General features: G+C 40.4%; 1 protein-coding gene across 3 annotated transcripts in view; it reads right to left on the minus strand.

Moving 5' to 3' along the window:
- LOC128694545 (MAM and LDL-receptor class A domain-containing protein 1) overlaps positions 1-18,599 on the minus strand; it is a 235,534-nt gene extending 216,935 nt beyond the window's left edge. The window contains exons 1-2 of one of the 3 annotated variants that reach the window (XM_070095885.1): positions 18,573-18,599; positions 17,168-17,393 (exon numbers count right to left, since the gene is read on the minus strand). The gene's annotated coding sequence lies outside the window, so the exon portion shown is untranslated. Of the gene's footprint in view, positions 1-17,167; positions 17,478-18,572 lie in introns of those variants that run through there. The other 2 variants (XM_070095886.1, XM_070095887.1) reach the window with 2 other exon arrangements.
- Positions 18,600-20,778: the final 2,179 nt, after the last annotated feature.

Raw genomic sequence — 20,778 nt, forward strand, 5'->3', positions numbered from 1 at the left:
TGATATAAAGTCAGTTGATCAAATGAAAATGCTGGCCCACAGATGGCTCCAACTTCATCCTCTTCCCTACTTGTATGTGTCATAACAATAAAAGTGCTTTCAAATGAGCTGATGTAGGTAACAGCTCTTAGCTTGCCAATAAAGTTAGGAATCCTTAAACCTTGTCAAACCCTGTGAAAAAAAGAGATAAAGGAGGAAAAGAGAGATAGAGGAGGAAAAGTGAGAGAAAGGAGGAAAAGAGAGAGAGGGGGGGGAGAGGGTCTACATAACACTATTAGACGAGAAAGTCATTGAAACAACTATGAGAGTATTTAGCACTGAACACACACACACACACACACACACACACACACACACACACACACACACACACACACACACACAGTGTACTATAAGATGTACGAGAGGAAAGACGAGGCTGAGTGAGAGAAGGTGAGACAGAGAGAGAAGGTGAGGCTGAGAGAGAGAGGTGAGGCTGAGAGAGAGAGGTGAGGCTGAGAGAGGGTGAGGCTGAGAGAGAGAGAAGGTGAGGCTGAGAGAGAGAGAGAGAGAGAGAGAAGGTGAGACAGAGAGAGAGAGAAGGTGAAGCTGAGAGAGGTGAGGCTGAGAAAGAGAGAAGGTGAGGCTGAGAGAGAGAAGTGAGGCTGAGAGAGAGAGAAGGTGAGGCTGAGAGAGAGAGAGGTGAGGCTGAGATAGAAGGTGAGGCTGAGAGAGAAGGTGAGGCTGAAAGAGAGGTGGTGAGGCTGAGATAGAGAAAGTGAGGCTGAGAGAGAGAGGTGAGGCTGAGAGAGAGAGAGAGAGAGAGGTGAGGCTGATAGAGGGTGAGGCTGAAAGAGAGGTGGTGAGGCTGAGAGAGAGGTGAGGCTGAGTGAGAGAGAAGGCGAGGCTGAGAGAGGGAGGTGAGACAGAGAGAAGGTGAGGCTGAGAGAGGGATGTGAGGCTTAGTGAGAGAGAAGGTGAGGCTGAGAGAGAGAGAGAGAGAGAGAGAGAGAGAAGGTGAGGCTGAGAGAGAGGGGAGGTAAACTGTCCGTGTCACCTCTAATGAGGTGGGATTGTATAGCGGTAATTGGTGATTACTGGGAGAGGAACGAGGTGTGACAACTTTAACGAGGTGGGATTGAATACAACCTAATTGGTCATCAGAGAAAGGTGGAGCCACCTTGTGTTGCTTGTGCCAGCCACGGATCAGTCACACCACAACCTCTATTGATACACAACCCACTTTCTTGTGAGAAAATGTGATTACATACATGGTGAGACCGATATAGTGAAATGTACTTTCATTTTATTGGCATTTTTTATGTGAAGATGATCTTATAGTAATTGTAGAGGTGCCTATGTAGTGTGTGACCTGCCTAGCATGGACCCTTGGCGTGCTGCACTGCTTTCCCGTTCTTGTCTGTGTGTACGTATTTACGTGCTGGTAGTCAGTCTTGGTAACTTGGATCAGGGGTCCTAGACCTAGAATCAGGGTCCTAGACCTAGGATCCTTTCCTCGCCTTTTTAATTTTAGTGAGGTATTCAGGGGTGTGGGTGGTGAAACTGAACAGCGATAAGCCTTATTCACTTCAATGATTATAAGTTCCTCAATACCAACAATAAGTTGCGAGTAGAAAGAATATATTTTAATATTTGTCCTCACAGGGTACAGCATACCCAGATATAAAAGATGAAGACTATTTCTATAGGTATACCTTTCTAGGGTTAAATGTGCAGACGGCTGACCTTAGCCATGTAGGAAACATTCAAGCTGACACCAGAGATTCTATGACTGTGATAACTCTCCTCCCCTACACATTCTAGTCTCCACCAGACCGCAACTCACGTCCCTCCTCCATCCCTCACCGCTGCCACTGAGGGAAGAGAAACATGTTTCCAAATCAAAGACTAACAGCTCCAGATCACAGAAAACCTAGAGATAATCGAAACAAATTATGTTACAACAATGTCGTATTCCTTTTAGGGAAATTGGTGACTACATACAATTGATGACTACATACTTTTAAGACACCTTTAATAAAGGTGTCTTAACCTTTAATAAAGGTGTCTTAAGTGTATGCATTTATATTTATTTTATTCAAGTTGTCGGCAGTCATTTTCCTTCTTACTATATATTAGTTAGCCTTCTAATTAAGAGAAATGTTTAGTCACAGATTTTTCCATGAACCACGGGAGAACAGCTCTTGATGTATTACAATTAAGAATAAACAGTTCAACAACTTGAATTATCACGATCACAAATTAATTTCTTAGAAAATAATTTAGACAAAACATGTTAGAAAAAATGTAAACAGGTGAAACTCTACAAAAGAAAGAAGGAAGGAGAGGTGTGGCGCAAGAAATTCAATTAAGGACAAATTTATTCGCAAAGATGCCAACGCAGCACGACCTCTCTAAGACGAACACCCTCTTATTGCTCTAATTAAGCAACAACAACAATCTCCGAGACAATGTTGCCAGAATAGAACAAGCCATTCAGAGAATGCATTCACTGGGTTACTATCACAGCACATCAATGGCAGTATTACAGTTTGTCTCCTATTCCAACTCAGTGTATACAGTATCTAACTAATTATGACTTCTAGATCTTAACTAATATAAAGTCTTACTCTGTTGCATCTTTGCAATACCACATCTCTTGATTCAATCACCAAGACTTTTTTCTTAAAAAAGTTAGCTAAGTAACTTCCACCTTCGGTCATCCCCCCTCAGCTTGCATAATGGCCAAAACTTTTTGACAAGATAAATGGCCGAGAATTTGCTTGAGCTTTTTAAATTTAATGATTAAATCTTTGCTTACAAAAGTCATGACTGATGGAACTATTAGCTTCCATAATTTTTGGTTTACAAAATCTAGGTCTGTATGTACCATTGACTTAGGACAAATTTATAGAACAAGTGGGATTATATACTCCGACAAAGTGCTATACGTCATAACAATGTGCTATACGTCATAACAATGTGCTATACGTCATAACAAAGTGCTATACGTCATAACAAAGTGCTATACGTCATAACAAAGTGCTATACGTCATAACAATGTGCTATACGTCATAACAAAGTGCTATACGTCATAACAAAGTGCTATACGTCATAACAATGTGCTATACGTCATAACAATGCATTCGTAGTTAAGGACATTTCACAGATAAAACATTTATTGACCGTCATTGATTAGTGTTACAATTACCCAATTAAATTGCCTTGGATATGTTTACATGATCTTTGCTGTGGCCTCGTGGGCAAAAATTGGGCGGAGGCTGTGTCCTCGAGACCAAGTGAGTGTTAAACAGCAGCGCTACCTCGCCAGGGTCGAGCACACCTGTGTGGGCGGGAGGGTGGGCAGGGGGTCAGGCGGGAACTGAAGGGTGGCAAGGTGATCTGGAAGGTGTTATGCCTAAATCAAGGAACGGGTGGGGGTTTGCACCCATGGCGAGTGAGTACTAAAACGTACTGGTCTGATTTTTAAGACTCGCTCGCTGTGGGTTCAAATCCCACCTGTTCCGTGATTTGTTAGTGCTCTTGTTATTACTCTTCCGTGAGTCATGGTATGTTCATTCACGTTTGAATGAACCAATGAGTTAATATCAGTTTTTCACTTGAGAAGATCATTGTAATGATTGAAAGGCGAGATTTGCCGAGAAGAATGGTAGAAGATACGTGACGAGAAAACCAAAGAGCTTTATAAAGCTCTTAGTAAAGGTCTATATATTTCTAATTATTCCTGTCATTCTATCAAAAATGTTTTTCATTGCCTTCATATTCACTATTGAAGTTAGTCATTTATGGCTTCCATTAATCTTCACTCACTCAGGTTTTTCCATCAGATGGATCACTTATTCTTGACCTCCCCCCCCTCACAGTCTCTCTCGCTCTCTCTCTCGCTCTCTCTCTCGCTCTCTCTCTCTCTCTCTCTCTCTCTCTCTCTCGCTCGCTCTCTCTCTCTCTCTCTCTCGCTCTCTCTCTCGCTCTCTCTCTCGCTCTCTCTCTCATAAGAACATAAGAACGAAGGAACACTGCAGAAGGCCTACTGGCCCATGCGAGGCAGGTCCAAGTCCCTACCGGCTTAAGCCAATGCACCCAACCTAGTCAGGTCAGGTCACATTGACTTAAGGGAGGAACACGGCAACCGACCTGTTAGCACAAGCTATCAGGTCCAACTCACACCCACCCACATCTACTCATGTATTTATCCAACCTATTTTTGAAGCTACACAACGTTCTGGCCTCTATAACGGTACTTGGGAGTTTGTTCCACTCATCCACAACTCTATTACCAAACCAGTACTTTCCTATATCCCTCCTGAATCTGAATTTTTTCCAACTTAAAACCATTGCTGCGAGTCCTGTCTAGGCTAGATATTTTCAGCACACTATTTACATCCCCTTTATTTATTCCTGTCTTCCACTTATAAACCTCAATCATATCCCCCCTAATTCTACGTCTTTCTAGAGAGTGCAGTTTCAGGGCCCTTAGTCTATCCTCATAGGGAAGGTTTCTGATACATGGGATCATCTTTGTCATCCTCCTTTGTACATTTTCCAGAGAATTTATATCCATTCTGTAATACGGTGACCAAAACTGTGCAGCATAATCTAAATGAGGCCTAACCAAGGATGTATAGAGTTGAAGAACAACCTGAGGACTCCTATTATTTATGCTTCTTGATATGAAGCCAAGGATTCTATTAGCTTTATTGCGAACACTTATGCACTGTTGTCTTGGTTTCAGATTACTGCTAACCAGAACTCCTAAATCTTTTTCGCAATCCGTAATATTAAGATCTACATTATTTAGTTTATATGTGGCATGGTTATTGTCCTGTCCAACATTTAGAACTTTGCATTTGTCTATATTAAACTGCATCTGCCACTTCTCCGACCACTGCATCAGTCTATTCAAATCTTCCTGGAGTGCTCGAATGTCCTCGTCAGAATGAATTCGACGGCCTATTTTGGTGTCATCGGCAAACTTGCCGATGTCGCTCTTTATGCCCTCATCTATGTCGTTTATGTAGATTGTGAACAGCAGGGGGCCCAACACTGACCCCTGTGGAACACCGCTCGTGACGCTTCCCCACTCTGATTTCTCCCCATTTATGCAAACTCTCTGCTGCCTATTTGTCAACCATGCCTCTATCCAGGAAAAAATTTCTCCTCCTATTCCATGTGCTTTAATTTTCCTCAATAGTCTCTGATGTGGGACCCTGTCAAAAGCCTTACTGAAGTCCATATACACAATATCATATTCATTACCATGATCTACCTCCTCAAATACCTTAGTGAAAAAAGTTAATAAATTCGTAAGGCAGGAACGCCCCTTTGTAAAACCATGCTGAGATTCGTTGATTAATTTATGCTTTTCAAGGTGGCTACGAACTGCCTCGGCAATTATTGATTCCATAAATTTTCCCACTATGGAGGTTAGGCTTATTGGTCTATAGTTCGAAGCTAAGGACCTGTCACCTGTTTTGAAAATAGGTATCACATTTGCCATTTTCCACTTATCTGGCACCATGCCAGTTTGTAGTGATATGTTGAAAAGATTAGCCAAAGGTGTGCTAAGCTCCTCTTTACATTCCTTTAGAACCCTTGCATACAGTTCATCAGGGCCTGGGGATTTGTTAGGTTTTAATTTATCTATTTGCCTAAGGGACCATGTCACTTGTGACCCTAATAGTGCACAGTTTATTATCGTCCTGTTCTACATAATTTATCATTACTGGAATATCGCTGGTATCCTCCTGTGTAAAAACTGAGAGGAAGTATGTGTTAAAAATTCTACACATTTCCTTATCACTGTCAGTGAGCTGACCCGAGGAACTTTTGAGTGGGCCTATCTTGTCCCTGATCTTACTTCTGTATACCTGAAAGAATCCTTTTGGGTTAGTCTTCGATTCTCTTGCAACTTTAACCTCATAATCTCTATTTGCTTTTCTAATTCCCTTTTTTATTTCTCTCTTTAACTGAATATATCGATTTCTTAATTGCCCCTCTCCTCTTTTGATTTGCCTATATATGCCTCTCTTTTGACCAATCAGATATTTTAATCTATTCGCTCTCTCTCTCGCTCTCTCTCTCGCTCTCTCTCTCTCGCTCTCTCTCTCTCGCTCTCTCTCTCTCGCTCTCTCTCTCTCGCTCTCTCTCTCTCGCTCTCTCTCTCTCGCTCTCTCTCTCTCGCTCTCTCTCTCGCTCTCTCTCTCGCTCTCTCTCTCTCGCTCTCTCTCTCTCGCTCTCTCTCTCTCTCTCGCTCTCTCTCTCTCTCTCTCTCTCTCTCTCTCTCTCTCTCTCTCTCTCTCTCTCTCTCTCTCTCTCTCTCTCTCTCTCTCTCTCTCTCTCTCTCTCTCTGGATTTTGATATCGGAGATTGACTTTCACTCAGACAAAGCCGTTTAAATTGGATTGCGCGCCAGCTGCTGGCCCCTCGCTCAATACCTTCTTCAGAAAGGCAGCGTCTGATTTAGCAGCGCGAGTGATTTGTCCAAAGAACCTCCTGCCGCAGCTGCTGCTTCTCCTACTGCACCACCTCCCTCAGCTGCTGCTGCTGCACCACCTCCCGCAGCTGCTGCTGCTGCACCACCTCCCGCAGCTGCTGCTGCAGCTGTACCATCTCCTGCAGCCTCTGCTGCACCACCTCCCGCAGCTGCTGCTGCACCGCCTCCTGCAGCTGTTGTTCCACCTCTCGCACCTTCCCACGCACAATGCACTACCCTCTGACTTACAATTTAAACCACATATATTGACTGAAAAGCGCTAGACCCGTTAGGACATACAGCGCCTGGGCAATGGAAAGGTCATTAGGTTTGATTCATGGGAAGAGCAGCTCCATTTCCTCTGATCAAGAGTCTTCACCAGCATCAAGGTACAGCCTCCACGGGTTGGGTATACATACATTTCAGAATTTAAAAATTCTCTGAACATGAGAAAATTTCTCAAAATCCCTGAGAGTAACTAGAGTTACTGGAGACAGTCGAGGTGTGGCAGTGTGTGTGATGGTGTTGTCACTGGTCCTTGACTAGTCTCTCAAGACTTAGTGTTCAGTGAGCGAGTCAGGTAATCCCACAAGCTGAGCTCCAATATATTGGCCACAAAGCTCCTTTCCCAAGGGAATCCTCCTCCGCTCGACTTCAACTCTATTTAATAGACTTGATCAAAATCTCTACCTGCTGACTGAGGGGAATTTCTCACTAATTACTTGTTTTAACGATTTAAAATTGTAAATTCTGAGCTGCAGCTGTTGGACCCAATGAACAGAGCTTAATGACCCTTAAGGGTTTGTTTAATTTGCTTATAAGTGGGTCCACTAATAACATCTTCATCTACAATATCTTGCATGGAACTGTACACAGAGACTTGGGTGATTACAACAAGCTATCAACCCCTCATTCACGTGAAGGATGTGTGCATACACACGTGAAGGATGTGTGCATACACACGTGAAGGATGTGTGCATACACACGTGAAGGATGTGTGCATACACACGTGAAGGATGTGTGCATACACACGTGAAGGATGTGTGCATACACACGTGAAGGATGTGTGCATACACACGTGAAGGATGTGTGCATACACACGTGAAGGATGTGTGCATACACACGTGAAGGATGTGTGCATACACACGTGAAGGATGTGTGCATACACACGTGAAGGATGTGTGCATACACACGTGAAGGACGTGTGCATACACACGTGAAGGACGTGTGCATACACACGTGAAGGATGTGTGCATACACACGTGAAGGATGTGTGCATACACACGTGAAGGATGTGTGCATACACACGTGAAGGATGTGTGCATACACACGTGAAGGATGTGTGCATACATACGTGAAGGATGTGTGCATACACACGTGAAGGATGTGTGCATACACACGTGAAGGATGTGTGCATACACACGTGAAGGATGTGTGCATACACACGTGAAGGACGTGTGCATACACACGTGAAGGACGTGTGCATACACACGTGAAGGATGTGTGCATACACACGTGAAGGATGTGTGCATACACACGTGAAGGATGTGTGCATACACACGTGAAGGACGTGTGCATACACACGTGAAGGATGTGTGCATACACACGTGAAGGATGTGTGCATACACACGTGAAGGATGTGTGCATACACACGTGAAGGATGTGTGCATACACACGTGAAGGATGTGTGCATACACACGTGAAGGACGTGTGCATACACACGTGAAGGACGTGTGCATACACACGTGAAGGACGTGTGCATACACACGTGAAGGATGTGTGCATACACACGTGAAGGATGTGTGCATACACACGTGAAGGATGTGTGCATACACACGTGAAGGATGTGTGCATACACACGTGAAGGATGTGTGCATACACACGTGAAGGATGTGTGCATACACACGTGAAGGACGTGTGTATAAGTGTTTACGTTGGTGTGCGCATGGTGGTGTTGAGTAGATTTCAAGCATGCTTATCGAGATGTGTATAGTCTGTATATCATAGGGTGAAGACTAAGCTCCTGGACAGACTTCTTAACATTAAGACTTGCCCATCAGATACTGAGCGTCCTGAGCCCTATCATGCCTATTCTTTAAGCTATGTATGGAATCTGCCTACAACTACATTAGCTCATTTCACTTGTTTACCACCCGAAGACTGAGGAAGTATTTCATAACATCCACGTTCCATACATGTCCCTTCACTCCTGTTCACAAGCCGTGAGGACGGAATCACAGCACGGTCTTCATGAGCCGTGAGGACGGGATGACTACGTGGGTCCGGGAAGTTTTTTCTGATCTTTAAGAGGAAATCTCCGATTTCAAAAGCATTCAGACACGACTGAATATGAAAATTCTGCAGCTCACAGACATTCCGTATACAGTTTTTTTTTCTTTTTTTGAGAAATTCGAAATCCCAGAATCTCTCTGCGAAGATGGTGAAAATTTAGCCAACAATGTGGAAAAATGGCTAAAGGGAACGACAGCAACACGAGGCGTCATATTACAGACTAAATTACGTGTTATATCAGTAATAATGGTAGAACTTCCGACAAAATGTTAGGCAAATGGATACAGATGCAACTAATGTGACATTTTATTGTGGAAACGTTTCGCTCTCCGGCTTAACAAACCTCCTGGATAGAGAAACGTTGCAACAATAAAATCTTATTAGTTGCAACTGTGTCCATTTACCTAACCGTATCACATTCATTTAAAAAAAATATGAATTTTTAATGTATTATTATTATTATTATTAAAGATTAGCCGGTATTCTCCCGGCCCAGGCCTTTTCCAAGTGGTGGCCCGGCCTTGGCTCCCTCTTTAGGGAGTGTCTGAGACCTAAGTCTCCCATGGGAGGAGGCACAAGTACCTCCTCATCTTTGGGACCAACTGTCCCCAGGCCTAGCCACAAGCTAGGCCTCTCTGGTCTGCCATCCCCGCCCCAAGGAGGCTAATGGGAATGACAGTCTTATGAGCTAAAGGCTCGGGCTCAGGCACCTACCCTACCCTAGAAGGGTTAGGCATGGGGTCGATGATTTTTAATGTAACTGCAAAGCTATAAGATCACTTAGAAACAGCGGCGGCTCCAGAATACGAGGCTTAGGCGTGGTAATGTAGTTGAAGGAGGCTAGGAGACTGTCTTAAAAATATAATGAACCTAAGCGTGCTGAAGAATGAGATAATTATGCAACATTTGGGAATCTTTGTTGAGGAAAGGTTTCGCCAGTCAGTGACTTCATCAGTTCAATACCGTTCTTTGTATTGGACTGATGAAGTCACTGACTGGCGAAACCTTTCCTCAACAAAGATTCCCAAATGCTGAATAATTATCTAATTCTTCAACTTGTCGGTTTTATAAACCGTAACATCACAGATATGACACAGAACAATGAAAAATCAAGCCGTTCACCTCACCGATATGAGGAAATACAAGAGAGATTTGAGCCTGAGAATCCAGCAGAATATTTGTTGACTGAGTAAAGAGCAGTCCATCAATAATTTTTTTTCAACATAACAAGCACGAAAAACGTGGTATGATTTTTGTTATGTCAGCTGTGACAGCTCTGAGCTGAGTGGCTCAGATAAAAATATAAAAATATTCATTAAAAATCTTTTTGGCTAATGGAAAAACAAGCGCTTATTACATACAGGACAGACGGAAGCAAAATTCTATGAAAATAAATCAGGACACGTTTGAAGAGGAACTTGTATATTGTATTGAATTTGTATTTATGAATCAATATGGGGAAATACTTATGAAATGGTATACAAGTTGATGAGTGAGACGTGTGCATCAGTTAGGTGTCTTCACTGTTGATGCGTTTAGCCTTCACAGAAGGCTTTTTCAGTCGAATACAGAGGTGGCTAAATGACAGACAACAGCAGCAGTAAGGCAGAGATTATGTAAAGAGTCCATCAACCTTAAAGAAGTTACGATGTGGTCAGTTCCTCAACCTGTAGAATAGTTCAGCTTCACAGTCTGGATCCGAACTATTCTGTCGTTAGTCACCTCTTTATTTTGACCAAAGCAGCCTGCTGTTAGGTGAAAAGTGTTTCAACAACATACTGACACTGTTACACACCAGTCTTACTTAAGGAAAACCAAAAATTCTTTTCACTTTATTCGCAAAAAAAAAAGTGTCTGTCTAAGACTGATTTAAGTGGCACCTTCTCTGACACTTCTGAAGCAGAAGTTTTAGGGAAAATGTCACTGCTTCAGCAAAAGTGTTAGGGAAAGTGTCACTGCTCAGCAAAAGTGTTAGGGAAAGTGTCACTGCTTCAGCAGAAGTGTTAGGGAAAGTGTCACTGCTTCAGCAGGTGTTAGGGAAAATGTCACTGCAGCAAGTGTTAGGGAAAGTGTCACTGCTGCAGCAGAAGTGTTAGGAAAAATGTCACTGCTATATCAAGATTTATGGTAATCATCTTATGACACAGCGCTATACCCGTAGGAGCCGTATAGCACTGACGAATGGAAGGTAATTATGCTTGATCCAAGGGAATAATAGCTCTAATTCCTTGGATGAAGAGCCCTTCATCGTCATCAAAGCACACCCCGTTGAAGTGTGTGATGGAGTACAAACTACAACTATCCTCATATTTCCGTCTGTAATAGTAAAGAATTATGCCAGAGTTCCCGTCTCAGCAACTGTTTGATTCGTTAGTTCTGATAACTGTACTGAAACATTCGTTAGTTCTGATAACTGTACTGAAACATTCGTTAGTTCTGATAACTGTACTGAAACATTCGTTAGTTCTGATAACTATACTGAAACATTCGTTAGTTCTGATAACTGTACTGAAACATTCGTTAGTTCTGATAACTGTACTGAAACATTCGTTAGTTCTGATAACTGTACTGAAACATTCGTTAGTTCTGATAACTATACTGAAACATTCGTTAGTTCTGATAACTGTACTGAAACATTCGTTAGTTCTGATAACTGTACTGAAACATTCGTTAGTTCTGAAACTAACTAAACATTCGTTAGTTCTGATAACTGTATTGAAACATTCGTTAGTTCTGATAACTGTACTGAAACATTCGTTAGTTCTGATAACTGTACTGAAACATTCGTTAGTTCTGATAACTGTACTGAAACATTCGTTAGTTCTGATAACTGTACTGAAACATTCGTTAGTTCTGATAACTACACTGAAACATTCGTTAGTTATAACTACACTGAAACATTCGTTAGTTCTGATAACTACACTGAAACATTCGTTAGTTCTGATAACTGTACTGAAACATTCGTTAGTTCTGATAACTGTACTGAAACATTCGTTAGTTCTGATAACTGAAACATAGTTCTGATAACTGTACTGTTAAAACTGTATTCGTTAGTTCTGATAACTACACTGAAACATTCGTTAGTTCTGATAACTGTACTGAAACATTCGTTAGTTCTGATAACTACACTGAAACATTCGTTAGTTCTGATAACTGTACTGAAACATTCGTTAGTTCTGATAACTACACTGAAACATTCGTTAGTTCTGATAACTACACTGAAACATTCGTTAGTTCTGATAACTACACTGAAACATTCGTTAGTTCTGATAACTACACTGAAACATTCGTTAGTTCTGATAACTACACTGAAACATTCGTTAGTTCTGAAACTACACTGAAACATTCGTTAGTTCTGATAACTGTACTGAAACATTCGTTAGTTCTGATAACTACACTGAAACATTCGTTAGTTCTGATAACTGTACTGAAACATTCGTTAGTTCTGATAACTACACTGAAACATTCGTTAGTTCTGATAACTGTACTGAAACATTCGTTAGTTCTGATAACTACACTGAAACATAACTACACTGAAACATTCGTTATTCTGATAACTGTATTGAAACATTCGTTAGTTCTGATAACTACACTGAAACATTCGTTAGTTCTGATAACTGTACTGAAACATTCGTTAGTTCTGATAACTACACTGAAACATTCGTTAGTTCTGATAACTACACTGAAACATTCGTTAGTTCTGATAACTGTACTGAAACATTCGTTAGTTCTGATAACTATACTGAAACAAGATTCGTTAGTTCTGGTAACTATATTGAAACATTCGTTAGTTCTGATAACTACACTGAAACATTCGTTAGTTCTGAAACACTTCGTTAGTTCTGATAACTACACTGAAACATTCGTTAGTTCTGATAACTGTACTGAAACATTCGTTAGTTCTGATAACTATACTGAAACACTGAAACATTCGTTAGTTCTGTAACTAGAAACATTCGTTAGTTCTGATAACTGTACTGAAACATTCGTTAGTTCTGATAACTACACTGAAACATTCGTTAGTTCTGATAACTGTACTGAAACATTCGTTAGTTCTGATAACTACACTGAAACTGAAACACTGAAACAAGATTCGTTAGTTCTGGTAACTATATTGAAACATTCGTTAGTTCTGGTAACTATTGAAACATTCGTTAGTTCTGAAACATTCGTTAGTTCTGATAACTGTACTGAAACATTCGTTAGTTCTGATAACTGTACTGAAACATTCGTTAGTTCTGATAACTGTACTGAAACATTCGTTAGTTCTGATAACTGTACTGAAACATTCGTTAGTTCTGATAACTACACTGAAACATTCGTTAGTTCTGAAACTATGAAACATTCGTTAGTTCTGATAACTGTACTGAAACATTCGTTAGTTCTGATAACTATACTGAAACAAGATTCGTTAGTTCTGGTAACTATATTGAAACATTCGTTAGTTCTGATAACTACACTGAAACATTCGTTAGTTCTGATAACTGTACTGAAACATTCGTTAGTTCTGATAACTGTATGAAACATTCGTTAGTTCTGATAACTATACTGAAACAAGTTCTGATTCTGAAACATTCGTTAGTTCTGATAACTATACTGAAACATAACAATAGATTCTGACATAATAAACCAGTTTCACTGTGTTAAAACTATAAACAATGTTTTCTGCGTTCGTCTAATATCCAGATTAAAAAAAACATATATATATAGCTATTTGAAGTTAATATTTATTATGGAGCGCGCATAGTGAAAGAGAATTTTATTTTCCATTTAAACAATTAAAATACACTTTCTGTGTAACATTATTCAGTTACATGATAAGATCCTGTCTGTGATGAAAAAATAATTATTAATGCAATTTTGAGTATGCTCATTATTTTTTTCTAGCAGTCAAAGACTGCAAGAAAAGAGCTCTTCAGATCATTAATTCTCCTCGCACCAACACCACTCCTAACAGTTACAATCCTTCCCAACAGCCAGGTTGATTTGAAGGTTCTTAAGGTACTCTCACAAACTAACACTAGAGTCGCTATCGCATCCAGCACTTCCATAAGGGATCTAACCAGGACAAAATCGAACCACTATGAACCAGTCAATGCAGGAGTTTACACTATACCCTGTGGGGGCTGGGACAGTAGGTGAAACAGCAAGGAACCTCGAAACACGTCTCAATGAACATATTAACGCATGTAGGAACGATAACTTGAACAACGCCTCCGTACAACACCGGAATTCCACCAGTCACCTCATGAAACTCAACGACGCCAAACTAGTGATCAGAGAAGCTAATTTCCGCAGACGTCAAAGCCTTGAATCATCATTAATCGCTATTTCTAACACAACCAAGCAAAATAAAGGCAGCTTCATCATCTCTAAGTATTAGCAAAAATCCTCCTAAAAACAATAAACCCTGCCATCACATAGTCGCTGCTGCTAATACTACACAAGAACATAACAGAGGAACACTGAAACAGACCTCAAGTCCAACAACAGAAATATTAGTCTAACCTATTTTCATGCTACCCAAGTATTAGCTTTTATAACCTTTTACTCATGTACAAGTTGATTGTTCTACCACATGTATTACTACTACAACTAATATTACTACTACTACTACTACCACTAGAATTACACCTCATTCTAAGCCTATATATCCTGTGTCCATGTATTGTTTGTAACAGCTTGACAAAGCTCCTGGAGAGCGAAACGTTGCCACAATAAAATGTCACATTAGTTGCACTTGTGTCCTTTTACTTAACATATTGTCGGTAATTCTACCAACTTTAATACATAATGCATACTACCCAGGATGCCACCCACAACAGTTGCTTAATACCCCGTTACCTCAATACCCAGTGTACATGTCTCCATGTGGGTTATTATTGAGCACTGACAAGTGTTCATTACACTTTATTCATGTGTCTAATTCTTCAAGTTGTCGGTATTATATACCATTGATGTTATGATACCCAGCTACCTATTAACTTCTAGAAGGACAACTGTTGTGAAAAGAAATTAATTTGTACGAGAGGCTTCCCCCAGTACTGCCTCAGCCTACAACTCTATAAAATTAAATCCTAGTCTGAATTCATTAGGCTGCAAAATTCTAACTAGGCTGATCAACAACGTCAAGTTTTTATTTTTACGAAAACTTACATCAGTACGTTGTACATGAATGGTATACAGTACCGAAAAGATGAAAATTAGACATGTGCGACATCTGATGTTGTAGTAACAAAAAAAAAAAGGCACAATACCGTGACTGGAATGATACACAAATAACTCGCACATAGAAGAGAGGAGCTTACGACGTCGTCGTAAGCTCCTCTCTCCTATGTGCGAGTTATTTGTGATGTTGGTGTCTACTGTCTTCAAGTTATGTCCTATAATTTGTATTGATAAAGCCACTGGTTGGCGAAACGTCTACAATTAAAGACACCCAGATGTCGCACATGTGTCTAATTTTCATTACATCAATACATGCCTAACACCTGAGATTATCTACATCTTGTATCAAGTGAGTACTAGTTATCTGAGGATGCTGCTAATACCTCCATGACTTAAAAGAAAGTACTATTTTAAATCTTGAGTGTAAATGATATATCAGTTAAGATAAATAACTGAGATTGTAACTTTATTTATTGTATTTAATGGTGGTCATGGTACCATCATGGCTCGTGTGTTGTGTCACTGTTGCACCATTATCTGCACATGCACAGACTAATTATTTTTTGCAACTCAGGCAGCAAAAAAATAATTGAAGGTGTAACTCCCCCTTTCATGTCTCCCAACCATGTTACCCCCCCCATGTCTCCAAACCCTGTTACTCCCCTCCCATGTCTCCCAACCCTGTTACCCTTTCCCATGTCTCTCAACCCTGTTACCCCCCCCCGGATGTCTCCAAACCCTGTTACCCCCTCCCATGTCTCCCAACCCTGTTATCCCCTCCCATGTCTCCCAACCCTGTTATCCCCTCCCATGTCTCCCAACCCTGTTATCCCCTCCCATGTCTCCCAACCCTGTTATCCCCTCCCATTTCTCCCAACCCTGTTATTCCCTCTCATGTCTCCAAACCCTGTTATCCCCTCCCATGTCTCCCAACCCTGTTATCCCCTCCCATGTCTCCCAACCCTGTTATCCCCTCCCATGTCTCCCAACCCTGTTATCCCCTCCCATGTCTCCCAACCCTGTTATCCCCTCCCATATCTCCCAACCCTGTTATCCCCTCCCATGTCTCCCAACCCTGTTATCCCCTCCCATATCTCCCAACCCTGTTATCCCCTCCCATATCTCCCAACCCTGTTATCCCCTCCCATATCTCCCAACCCTGTTATCCCCTCCCATATCTCCCAACCCTGTTATCCCCTCCCATATCTCCCAACCCTGTTATCCCCTCCCATGTCTCCCAACCCTGTTACCCTCTCCCATGCTTTCATGTAGTAGCACAATGCAGCTGTACCAAATACAGAAGGATAAAAGCCTCCACTGTATAGTGGTAGCTTCCTAAGTGGTCTCTTGACTGACTCCACTACGCCTCTCAATTTTGCTACCCAAAAATACACAGCCTTAATCTTCAGAGTTATTATATATTTATAGGTCATCAGACACTCTTTTACCCCGGGACAGAAATCCATTAATATTTTATATCGTAAATAACAAACATGTTATCTTTCTCACGGTAAAAAATTTGTCGAACAAAATTTATATTTAGGTGATAATAGGCAGATTAAGAATACCATTTATGTAAATTATTCGTTATTAAGAGGCTTGTGCAATGGAGACAATTATATTCTAAACAAATGAGAGAGATGCTTTATTTTGATAATTTAATAACTTAACCCATCCCAGTCCAGCCAATTGAAACAAGTCTTTTTTTTTTTTTTGGTAGTTTACCCACATGTCAAACTATGTATGATAACTGAACTTATTTGTACCTGAACCTAAATAAATTTACAAACCTAACCAAACCTAACCTAACAGTGACATCGTCGGTTATGTTAGGTTGGGTAACAATAGGTTAGATTGTATTTGAGACTAACGTGAATATCGTGACTGCTCAACACTAAATACTGGGGAATATACATAAAAACACACCCGCGGGTATGTAAGATTTACATCAGTAAGGTTCATACAGCATCTGGGAGAATGGGAATTAACCAGGTTTAATCCAAGGAAGGAGAGAGTAGTTTCAATACCATGTCTCAGTAACAAATATGCAAAATTACCTCTCCTCGTACAGCTTCATATTCTTTGACGAATATTCTTCACTCCTCCTGTTCTTTGTTCCTTTATACATGAATTTTTTTTTATCTGCTTCTGCCAAAAGTTAGTTTTCATAGCAGTGTCTCAGTGTTGTGTATCTCTTTGCTGCCATTTGTATTAATATACTGATCTATTCCTCACCTTATTCAGTTGTATATTTCTCCCTTGGTGTGTGAGCACGTCACATGACGCTGTGTAAAGTAACACGACTGACATTCACTACGTTGAAGGTTCTTGAATCTTCCTCATTCACTGACTTCTGTTTACGTTCAATACAAAAATGTTTTCACAGACAAACGTAAACACCTCAGCCTTCAGCTTCTGGTTCAGCAAATTTACTTATAATAATATCGTAGAATTACCAACACTATTAGGTAAAAGGACGTGTTCAACTAATGTTGACATTTTAATGAGGCAACGCTTCGCTCTCCAGAAGCTGTATTAATGTCAATACAAAATACAAGGACACAAAGGATATATATAGGTAACAACGTCAAGTGAAAGCGTGAATACTGCAGGTAGTAATGACAGTATCATTACTAATAAGCGTATTAGTACTAATAACAGTACTAATAGTACTAATCACTAATAACACTATTAGTACTAATCACACTATTAGTACTAATCACACTATTAGTACTAATCACAGTATTAGTACTAATCACACTATTAGTAGTTAGTACTTAGTATAGTTAGCAGTAACAAATTTTGGTTACTAATTCTCCACGCACTAACACCACTTCAAAGTCACAATCCTTCCCAACAACCAAGTTGCCTTGAACGTCTCCAAAGTACTTGCACAACACAACACTAAGTCACCATCGCATCTGGCACCTCCATCAAAGACCTGAGCCAGGACAAAAGTGAAGACCCTGAAACAAGTTAATGCAGAGGGTTACACAATCCCTTGCAGAAACACCACCACTTTTGTACAACACAGGAACTCCACCAACCATTTACCGAGCTTCAGTGACGCCCACCTCGTGACCAAAGAACCAACTTTCTACAGACGTAAATGCCTTGAATCATCTTTAATCACCATTTCAGACACCATTAAACAGAATAAAGGCAGCTTCATCATTTATGAAGTATTAGCAAGAGTTCTCCTCAAACCAATAAACGCGGCTATTACACAGCAACCAAAAATTACCTCCATTGTTACTACAACATAGGTCAGCAGGCCTACTGCAAGGCTTATTTATGCTCCTTCACCTCCTACTGCAAGGCTTATTTATGCTCCTTCACCTCGCTTTGTTACCTATATAAACCTCCACTGGGTCCTTCTATTGTTTGTATTGGCTTGCCAGAACTCCGGGAGAGTGAAACGTTACCCCAATAAAATATCACATTAGTTGCACATACGTCCATTTATACCTAAAACATTTACTTGTTCTTAATTCTTGACATTATGTGCTTCTTGAGTCGCTAGTTTTCCCTGGACTTCTTGTTTACAAAGAAATATGTGTGTAATAATCTAGTTTTTTCACTTTTACCACAAATATTTTCATAACTTATAGCAGGTTCCCTCGCTCAACATGCTACTCACACCACACCTCGTCTTCAACTGTTCACTAACTGCCCTGCTGAGAGTGACTGGTACAGACTCTTGTTTCAGCAACTCCTGCTAACAGGACTCGACGTCTGCAACGTGTTACGTTTAAAGCCTATTATAAACTGACTGCATGAGGGTTATTAAAACTACAATTCACCTGAAAATTAACTTGAAAACAGTTTAATCCCAAAGGTGGGGATTAAAATAAAACTGCCAAGTATATATACGCAGAAATACACATCTTGACGCTTGAAGCAGTGAACACGACTCCCCAGTATCTTTGCTCAATCTTTAATTACCGTATTCATTGGGAGGTGGTAAACCCGTAGGGCCCCCAGAGCGCCTGGGAAAATGGGAGGCAATCAGGTTTAATCCAGAGAAAGGGAGGGTAGCTCTGATTCCTCACACAAAGAGCACGTGAGCATTATGAAGGAAGCCTCCAGGAAGTACTGAAGGTTCAGTGTGTCGCTGTGAGTCCAGCAGATGCTACACTTACTCTCCCTTCAAGAGGGTGACTTAATGCAGCTCAAGAATTCTTGATCCATGAAATTGGAGCCATCCTCCGCTTATCTGGGATAAGTTTTATTTCCTTCCATTCTTAAGGCGCTGTATGACCCTTATGAATTTAGAGATATCTCATAAATAAAGTATAATAATAATAATAATTTACCAAAATGTAACTAATGAGAGGTGCTAATGACCTCTTTTAGTAGAAGCACCTAAGGTAGAAAGGACAGAATATAGTATACACAGAAGTTTATATATTCAAACAACTTTGTATATACTTAGTTGTATATCCTCGAGTTTTGTTTACTACTAATAAAATAAATACTATTAATAAAATCTGACATACACTTTGAAAATCACTTATGTTTTAAGTGTGCTAATAGTAATATTATTATTATTATAATCAAGGGGGAAGCGCAAAACCCGGAGGATTATACAGCGCCGGGGGGGGGGATATGTGGAAGGCATTCAGGCACTAATAGTAATAATAATTAAGTCACTTATAAGTAAGAAATATTCATTTGACCGGGTTCTACACTTGACAGAAAACCTGCACTAAGGAGAGGAACCTCATGACGTTTCGGTCCTCCTGGACCATCGTCAGGTCACAACTGCGACGAGAAAAGTAGAGAAGGCCAGAAGACAATACGGAAGGAGGAAGGGTAAGTAGGGAGTAGTAGTGATAGTAGTCGTAGTAGAAGAAATAATAATAGTAGCAGTAATAATATTATTACTGACTGCACTGCAAGTAGTAGTAGAAGTAATAGTAGTAGTAAAAGTAGCAGTAGTGGTAGTAGTAGTAGTAGTAGTAGTAGTAGTAGTAGAAGTAATAGTAGTAGTAAAAGTAGCAGTAGTAGTAGTAGTAGTAGTAGTAGTAGTAGTAGTAGTAGTAGCAGTAGTAGTAGTAGTAGTAGTAGTAGTAGTAGTAGTAGTAGTAGTAGCAGTAGTAGTAGTAGTAGTAGTAGTAGTAGTAGTAGTAGTAGTAGTAGTAGTAATAGTAGTAGTAGTAGTAGCAGTAGTAGTAGTAGTAGTAGTAGTAGTAGTAGTAGTAGTAGTAGTAATAGTAGTAGTAGTAGTAGTAGTAGTAGTAGTAATAGTAGTAGTAGTAGCAGTAGCTCCACATGTTATTTTTCCCTATAATTCTTTCAACTTGTTACAGGTGGTGCAGGTGTCCCAGGATGGGCTTGGAGAGGCAGTAAATCAACGAGAGACGACAATTAGAGGACACAGCGAGAGACAATTTGTGTGTCAGTGTCTGCATTAACAAGACAGTCTGGACATATACGTGTGGTAGTGTGATATTCACATATGTTGTTCGATTTATTATGAATTGTCAGGTGTACATGTGTGATCCATTTTGAAGTGTCATGTGCACGTCTGTAATGTATTTTATAGTGCACGTTATGTGAAGTGTCACATGAATGTATTTTATAGTGTTATGTGCACATGAATTATTTGGCATTATTTGACAAGGGGAAAGATTAATGGCATTTGGAGGCGACACTTGACCACCTATGGGAAACCAGTTACCATTTACAGTGAGTGAAGAACACACCAGCCACAATTTATGGAATTATGACACCCCATTGTGATAACGTGTGTTAGTGACTGTAGTGCCATCATTACTGGCACTGTAGCACTTTAGTGGCATCAATACAGTACTTCAGCAATATATATATATATATATATATAT

This window comes from Cherax quadricarinatus, chromosome 51 (assembly GCF_038502225.1).
Source record: "Cherax quadricarinatus isolate ZL_2023a chromosome 51, ASM3850222v1, whole genome shotgun sequence".
Taxonomy (NCBI): Eukaryota; Metazoa; Arthropoda; class Malacostraca; order Decapoda; family Parastacidae; genus Cherax; species Cherax quadricarinatus.